Source organism: Halyomorpha halys, unplaced genomic scaffold, assembly GCF_000696795.3.
Source record: "Halyomorpha halys isolate HHAL.00 unplaced genomic scaffold, Hhal_1.1 Scaffold409.1, whole genome shotgun sequence".
NCBI lineage: Eukaryota > Metazoa > Arthropoda > Insecta > Hemiptera > Pentatomidae > Halyomorpha > Halyomorpha halys.
Genome location: NW_027115142.1, coordinates 39,308 through 48,743, shown reverse-complemented (window position 1 = coordinate 48,743; position 9,436 = coordinate 39,308). Strand labels below are relative to the sequence as shown.

Genomic DNA, 9,436 nt, shown 5'->3' with positions numbered 1-9,436 from the left:
TTGACTGTTGGGATTGGTAACAGCCATGGTTCTACCTGTTGAGGATATTGCTTCATTACATTTGGGAATGGAGTGAGATTTGGAGAATAAGAGCGAGATAGCAGCAGGAAATAAATGTTATTTCTCACTGCAGAAAATACTGAATTTTAGAGCTCTCTAAATCATCGTAAGTTCAGTAGTGATCTATGGGGAAGAAACATGGCCCTTGACAAGAAAAGCAGAACAGATGCTCAACTCCTGGCAGAAAAAGGTATTGAGAAGGATATGGAGAAAAGTCTCGGAGAATGGAGTCTGGAGAAGAAGAAGGAATGAGGAACTGATAAATTTGTACGGGGTACCCAGCATCGTGGCGTTAATAAAAAGTGGAAGATTAAGATGGTTAGGACACGATGAGAGGATGCCCGATGAAAGGATACCCAAAAATATGGTTTATGGCAAACCAGATGGAAAACAGAAAAGAGGACGTCCCTGGATCAGATAGATAGACGGTGTGGAGGAGGATTTGAAGCTCTTGAAGGTTGGCAGATGGAAGGAGAAAGCAAGAGACCGTGTAGATTGGTAGGCTGTGGTGGAGGAGGATTTGAAGCTCTTGAAGGTTGGCAGATGGAAGGAGAAAGCAAGAGACTGTGTAAAATGGTTGGCTGTTGTGGAGGAGGTCCGGGTTCTTGCAGGCAGTGTAGTGCCATAATAATAATAACATTACCGGCCGAAATATATATCATCTGATATCTAAGCTCTTGGCAGTGATATTCCTGTATACACTACGAGTGGTCAGCACAATGGCGCTGCTGAATCCTTGGCATCGAAAGGCAGATTCTCATGGTTTTTCAATCAAAATTCACTCCTCTGAGCTTTTCTATACCCAAGTTTGTTGAGCTTAATAAGTTGGGGACTTTTCAAATTATGCCTGTACTTCTAGAACTGGAGGATGGCATACCCTACTCTTCTTTAATAGGAAATTAGAATCGATAAGAGAGTAGTTAACCACGCCCTGGAAGTTCAAGTTGAAGTTTATAGAAATTTTCACTTAAACAGAAGACAGCAGGTGATTGGTTGGCTCTACTACGCCCACGCAGTCATCATAAGGCCTACCTTTTCGGCTTCACTTTTCCTTTCACCTTACCCCCTCCATTATAATCCTTCCTATCAGTTCTACAATAATATAGCATTTAACTCTGCTATATTTAAAAGATAATACAAAGAGATTATGATCCAAAGAGGTATTCTCTTACATTTTGAGCGGTAGAAGATAATTTATTTTATTTATCAAAAATTTTATTATTTTATCCTTTCTTTGGAAGAAAACAATTATATTTATTTTATCCTATAAATATGCCGTTTTAGTAAAGAATATTCTTTTTGTTTAGTATAATTTTATTTAATTTAGTTTGGAAAACCTGTGTACAGGTCTACTTCGATATACTATAATATCATCTTTAATAAGTGATAGAGCATTGTAGTGTTATTTTGGTATTTTTAAAAAATGATTAAACATTAGTTGTTCATAAAGTTCTAGTCTCTGCATCCAGGATTTCTATTTTTATTAGCAGTTTAGGTATCAAGGTACATTCTCTTCTACATTCTTTGCATTTCTGTTCAAACTAGTTAGGGCATTAGAACTACAACCGTTCATCCGATTTGAATGAAATTATCAGGGAATGTGCTGATGGAAACATGGTCGGTCTCATATTAGTTCTATCATATTCAACTGTGTGCATGACCATGTTAGATGTTTATGTATATTTATTGTTACATAATAAAAATCTTACTATTTATATTTATTTTATTTTATATTTGATGAAGGAAGAAAAGAGATGTTTTGTGTTAAGAGAGAAAATTATATTTAAAAATATATAGAAAAATAATGAAGAATAATTAAAAGGGAAAAAATGTTTAAAAATGCAAAATATATAAGTTTTTTATTTATTTATTTAATGTGATTTACAACTGTATACATAATAAATACAATAAGTAAATATGTTGTATGTTTCATAAACTTTTGAAAATCTTGGGAAGGAACCACCCATTGGTAGTATTTCAGGCATTAATTTAAATAAGAAGGTCCCGTGGCCATCTTCTTTTCAGACCCCTCGGAGGATTATCAAGGATTGTTAAGGATGAAAGATTAAGAATTAATAGGTTAGGATGGGTAAGGAGTTTGGAATGAAATGACGCATATCTGTTTTGCCCCAAATCTGCAACGCATGGGATGTTAAGTCTTTGTGGATGAGTTTATTTGTAACGTAATAAGGAGCATCAAGAATTTTACGTAGGATTTTGGATTGGATGCGGGAGGAATTTGATGGTTTGGTAGAGCCCCAGAGCTCAATTCCAAAATATATAAATTAAAAGCATAATAATGTGCATATGTAATTTAAATGTACTATACTAGGATTATTATGTAAGTTTAAAATAAAATGTTTAAATTATGAAGTAACCCAATGCAGTTAGTTGACACATCATTTTTAAAAAAGTGTTTCTTTATCTATTTCTCTAAATATTTATAAATAAATATCTTTCATAATAAATTCACTAAAATATTAAGAATATTTTAGGATTCAAATTAAAAATAAAATGATCATTTTGATCAGGCAATATCACTCTAAATTCACCCTCAGAGGATACTATGGCTTTTGTACTTGTACTTTTTTTTTAATACTAAGTAAGCTATGACACAGGTGAAATAAAGTGTGAGCCAGAGCCATCAACATGGCCATACCCTTACGCCAAAGCGGTAAGACCCATTGAGTGCCGTTGGTTGTTCGCCGTTCACCCTCAACCGCGGACTGGCAGTCAGCTGACTGGAGGGTGCGCGCTGGGCCAGTAACAGATCAATAGGAGGCCGGGGGTGGCGCGCGTCAGTTCGGGATCAGCCTGCCATGCAGCCGCCCCCGAGAAAAGTAAGTTCCTTATCAGCATGTATTATTGTATCTCATATAGTGTAAAGTGTATAGAAACTGAGATTTGGGGTTCAGTATTCGAGGAAAATTATCAGGAATAATAGTATGTCTCGATGAACCCCACGCCTCCAGGAGTCAACGAACCTTAGCATGGATCGGAGAACTAGGAAGGGTTCGGTATAGATCCTCTGGGGTACTGGGCCATAGGCAGTCCCTCACATCTAGTTCCTATTGATTCGTTCTCGATGTAAAACGGCCTACTCCACTCAGAACCCTTCCTTTCAGGACCTGTCAGCTTTATACATCACTGGACGTCGTAACCTTTCCGCCTCCGTTACCTACTCATTACTTGTAGGAACCCTTTGATGGATGAAGCTCCTCGATTCTTACAAAATTGATAGCATGGTTATATAAGATGAATATAAGTAAATTAAATGTACCCAGAGCACACGATTCTTCATTCAACGCATGCCCAATTAAAAATTTAAAATTACCAACCAGGGAATCAAAGGCCTTATCGACAGCTACCTAACTTAACTACAATTATTTATGTCCATTTATACAAGTATCATAACCTATAGTCATTTATTCTTTTCTGATATTAAATTATTATTTATTTAACATTTTATAAATGTTCGAATTACCTATTTAATCTTTCTATTTAATTGTTGGAAATGCACTTTGTCTCTATGTCAAAAGAAATACTTGTCAGAATAAGATGTATAGTATGCTTATTGTAGGAATAGTATGTTGTGTATTCTATTATATTTAAACAGAATTTCATTATAAAAAAAAATTTCTTCGTATTTCTGAAATTGTTATACCCTGGAAGCATAAATATAATAATTTCCTAAGCAATTCTATTTATTACAATGAAGAAAAATAATTTTAAGAGATATTTATGTACTTTAGCACTAAGCTAAAAGAAAAAAAACGGTTTTATCAAGTTAAGGTCTGAATGCTTACCAGTCATGAAGTTTTAAAACTATAGATTGTAAGACCATATAATTATAATTATGAATTTTTAAAACGATACGTATTTCCATTTTTACTAGATAACCTTTCTATGCAGATATCTGTGCCAATGACCTCTTTTTAACCATCACTGGAACCATGGTTATAATTATTGATTGGCTGAAAGTTTTAAATATGAATTTAAAAAAGGTTTAAAGATATATTTGTACCACTAAGAATATTATCTTAGTGAGTAGCTAAATGACTTACTTTGATAAACCCTAAACGCATATATCAGTAATAATATCCCGAGAATATATTCAATATATAGTTAAAAGTCAAATAATTAGGTCAAATGTTATACATAGGATTGATTTATGATGTTTTTACGTTCATCAAGTTTAGACTAATTAAAATAGAATAATCTATTTCAATGATTCCACAATCATGCTTTTACCAGTGGATGATTTTTTCTTTAATATAAAAGAAAATGGGTTGTTAAGATGTTTTCTTATTTGGAATCAGAACATAATTAATGTACTACATTTCCTAGTATAATGAAAAAATCCTGACAAACCTTCAAATTTCAAGTATAGAAGGTATTAGATTAAGTTCTTATTGTAATTTTAAAACCAGTGTATCAGTAAGTGTAGTTTCTACATTGAAATATAAAGTCAAATAGAAATAACTCACATTTGAAAATCTCTAATTTTTTGTATCGGAGTCTGAAACCCATGGAATAATGATCACTCTTTCGAAATATTTTCTATCTATCAAATGAAAAAATAATATATTGAACCAATAACCAAATTTTTTAATCATCCAATAAATTTTTGACTGGATGTAACTCAAACGGATAAGGAGTAAAATTTCATATTCTAAGTATTCGTATTCCGTCTTAAGAAATATCAATATTTGTATGATTTCCAGACGAAGGGAGAATGTCGTTTGTAAAACTTATAATGCAGTTACTGAATAAAACATAATCTGCAATAAAAAACAGTTTTTCTTTCTTTTATTTCATCGAAATGATTTTAAGTATTTCCTGTAAGAAATATTAACCCCACTGCAAGACGAAACTCTAACAAATATAAATGTTCCAATCGATTCCCCTGGTTATGATGATTCAGTAGAGAACTTAACAACTTGTAGCCCATCTATTCTATCTACATTTTTTATTAGTATATAAAAAGAAGTTTACAATTTTAGCGTCTTTTTCGAAAGCATTTATGTGTAAAAATGTTTTCATCGCCAGTTGAATTAAGAATATACTTTTTTCGAGGATGTCATAGTATAAAATAATAGTATTAACAGATGATTTTATTCACTATAAGGATTCTTTTTAGATATAATATTATATAGTATACTATATCAGAGTTATCTATCTCTATCGTATTCTAATGAACAAAACCACATATACATGAAAATTGTGAAGCCTCTAGCATGACCTTTGACTTCTCCTGCCATGAAGAGAATACAAAATTTTGGTCAAAATATTAGGAAAACTATACTGTGTAATATTAAATTTTCACCCTAGAATCAATTCATTTTATACACATACATATACAGCGAAATTTTTATAAACCACTTATATTTTTTAAACTTTAAATTACATATTTCTTTTATAATACTATAAGATTGTTTTCTTTAATTTACAGTATTTTGGAATATTTTAATCAGAAAATTATGTTATTTTATTTAATTATTTATGTATACATTTTTAATATTTATTATACATTTATTTTTACATTATATGTTAATATATTTGTTAATTATGTATAATTATATATCTATCACTATTTTTATCAATTATTCTTTAAAAGTCACATAGGGTTGAAAGACAAAATATGAAAAAAAAAAAAAGAAAAAGAAACGGGAAAGGCTAGAGAAGGAAGGAAGAGAAAAAAAAAGCTGGGATTAACAAAAAAAAAATTAATAAAGTATAGAAAGAAGGAAAAAAAATCATATTCTATTATTATATATTGTTACTTGTTTACTTGTTATGCCTATGTATTCCATGATCAAAAAATATTCTAATTAGTGTAATAAGTATGTTGTGTAGTTAATAACCAAATGAAGTTGGGCAGGACATCTTTGTTGTTTTTAATAAAGTTTTTCCCTTCAAAGTTAGTAGAATTATATCCCATTTCTACAAATACGTCTATGAAGCTTGAAGGACAGAATACATATAGCCATAGTCACATCCATTTTTATAGTTAACTGTGTTGTTTTTTACATTAGAAATTTGCTAAAGTGATTTAGATAAAAATAATAGATATCCACTCTCCTAAGCTTTCTTCTAAAATATTTTTTCTTTGAAATTATAATAATTAAAAATCTTTAATTCTTTTAATTCTCTGATATTACCTCAATTATAGAGAGCAGTCTATTTGAATAAAATTGTACATATTTTTTACAATTATTACAATTACAATTTTAGTTCTTTTTGATTTTTCTAAGGCTTTTGACACAGTTAGCCATAAGATCCTCCTTAATAAACTTCAAAACCTTTCCATGTCAAATAGTGCCCTAATGTGGTTCCTCTCCTTCCTGTCCCGTCGTTCCCAAACAGTCGTCATTCCGAACAAAGCTATATCCTAGATCTCCTCACTCTTTGTTCATCCATCCACTCATTAAACACCAGATTCCATCCGAATGATTTATATATGCCCTCCTATAGAACCTCCTTCTTTAGCAAATGTTCGTCATACGTGCAACCTCCCTCTGGAATTCTCTTCCCATCTCCATTCGCCAGTCCTCATCCATTCTCTCCTTTAAACAACACCTATTCCTTCATTTATTGAATAGCCAAACCTCCAGATCTCTGTAATCAAATAAATAGGCAGGTATTGATAAACATTATAAACAGTAGTAAAGCCAATATACCAATGTATTCTACTATCTAAAAATTTGTAAACGCTCGCCAGATAAAAATCTCACTATATGAACAATGTATTTATTCTGGGACATATGTCCCAGAATAAAGTTATTTTTTCATTTCATTTCATTTCATTATTGTTTTTTCAAATGATGTAACTAACCTTAAAATGAATAACCTAGGAGATAGCCATCTATACATCTGAATAAGGGGAAAAAAAAATTAATACCTAATGCTAAATTGGTAAAAAATGAATATCTTCAACTCCCAAGTACTGATTTTATTCGGAGGTACGTTATCAAGGTTTGAAAACTTTAAATCTATTTTTTCATAACTGAAAAATGATCAAATATTATGTTCTACCTAATTATATTTTTGTATGACTGAATTATGATTAATTTTATAATATTGATCATTTTTCTAATTTTTAAAAAAAAAGAACTAGCTAATTTAGTAATATTAAAAAAATATCTTCTCCAGAGATCTTTAGTATCGCAAACGTATTAATAATATTTTTTTCGTAACTTTTAATTTCAAGAGTAAGTAATAATCATAGCATGAGTTCATTTCGATACCAAAATATTGTACAGATATTTAATTTAAACAAAGATCTATCTACTTAGATAAGAAATAAAACTATCTATTCAATAAAAAATATCTACATCTCATGAAAACCTTAAGGTGTAGGTTTATTTCATTTAGCCACTTTGCATCTAAAATAATCATGAATATTTATGAATAAAATAATATCATAGTCCTTGAAGTCCCAAGTGATCGACACTGATTAATGTTCCTAATTCTCTCCCTTAAGTAATTGTTACGAGTAGTAGACAGTTTGTCACAAACAACTAATTTCAATCTTCAATAATTAGATCAGCCATAAAGGAACTTGAAACCAGGGATCACGAATCGTTTTTGTAAAAATTCTGGACATTTGCTCATTTATGTTTTGGGGGGTTCTTGTTACGAATTTTAATTTTGTGACCCTCAATTTTCCTCAGAAATATGAAAAAACAAAACAAAAAAAAGTATTTTTTTTCTCCTATTGCACGGAAATCATACTTTACTGAAAAAAAAGCATCAACTTATACAAAACTAAGTAAGAGTAAATTTTTTACACATTTTTTTTGTCCAAGACATTGTTTAGAAGAAACAGCTAGTTAAGAAATGTATAGCGTACCAGAAAGAGATCCTTCTTTAGAGAAAGAGATGTTTTTTAGGGCGCTGATCGCGAATTTAAACTTTGTGATTTTGAATTTTTCTAAAGTACGGAATGATAAATATAATTTTTTCTCCTTTCAATTGCTTATAAATTGAAAAAAAAAATTGTTAAAATCTTATTCGAATAAATTAAATATTTATTTTGTAATAAATTAAAGATGAGTAAATAACTTAAAATCTTGGTCCATATATTATTTTTGTTTTAAACCGTGTTTAAATTGCGATATGTAATTCAGTCAAATGAGGATCAAAAGAGATTTTAGTAGAAACGTTTAGAAAAGTCTTAAAATATGTTTATGTATATATTTTGAGATACTGATTACAAATTTCAACATTATGACATTTGTTTCTGCTGAAACCTCTTTTGGCTGGACTACATTCCGTTATATATTATTGTTACTTAAGCTCAATTCAAACAAAACAACTGAATAATAAAATAATTTGAATTAAAATTTAAGGAATATTTGTCATCATTATTTTCGTATAAAACGACATAAGGAACAATTCATGGTTTTCAAGATAGCAAAAAAGGAAAAAAATAATTTTTTGATTTTTTTATACTCCTGGTAAAATAGATGTCACAGGGTTGAAATTCAAAATCAGCATCTTAAAAATCATAAATGTGGAAATTCCAAGGAATTCTCAAAAACCTTCCACGGAGATCCTTACCGAGTCATTTTACTGAACCCTTAATAAAATACGAGAGATTGCCCTTAACGATGCACCAGCAAAAAGAAAACATTAGAGAATACATTATAGGAGATTTACTCTTGATTTATAGTATAAAAATATATAATTTTCTTGCTAGAAGAAAAAAAAAATATAAACGTTTTGCGATTTTTTTTATTTCTTGTGGAAATTGGAGGTATAAAGTATTAATTCGTACTCAACATCCCAAAAACATAAATGAGCAAATTTTCAGATCTCCAAAATCTTCCTCCGAGATCCCTTGTTTCTGTTTCCTAGTTGACTGGACTAACTATTAGAGATAGAAATAAGCCGTTTGAGACAAACATTCAATTAAAAAATAGTTAAGGTCGAGAATTAGGTACATTATTCAGTGTATGATTTTTTTTAATAAATTTTCTAAACTTCTCAATAACTTTTCTAGTAAACATATCGTAGGACTGAACTAAATACCAAATACTGTTTTAGGATTATAAAAAAACATAATCCTACCCTGAAAGGTTTCCACCCTGTCTTAAAATCAAAATATGAGTTTCATATGTTTTGAAATAAATATTAACTCGACCCCTTATATTATATGTATATATATATCAAATATATTTACATATCGAATTTGAGTCAAGCCTTGTAGAGGATTTAGAACTTCTCGCTTTGTAGTACATGTTGCCGTGTACGGGGCTCGGGGTTTCTAAGCCCGATTAGGGGTTCCCCGTACACGTTGTTATATTGAAATTTATTCATATATTAATGTAATATATGTATCTGTATTTATATATTTATATTATGTATTTATATT

The 9,436-nt window shown here is 30.3% G+C and overlaps 1 long non-coding RNA gene across 2 annotated transcripts in view; it reads right to left on the bottom strand.

Moving 5' to 3' along the window:
- Positions 1-9,436, bottom strand: part of LOC136796972 (uncharacterized) — a 109,215-nt gene that overhangs the window by 73,222 nt on the left and 26,557 nt on the right. Inside the window, exon 3 of one of the 2 annotated variants that reach the window (XR_010844762.1) lies at positions 5,676-6,678. The exons of the other annotated variant lie outside the window; for it this stretch is intronic. This is a non-coding gene — a long non-coding RNA (uncharacterized lncRNA). Of the gene's footprint in view, positions 1-5,675; positions 6,679-9,436 lie in introns of those variants that run through there. 2 annotated transcript variants of the gene reach the window in all.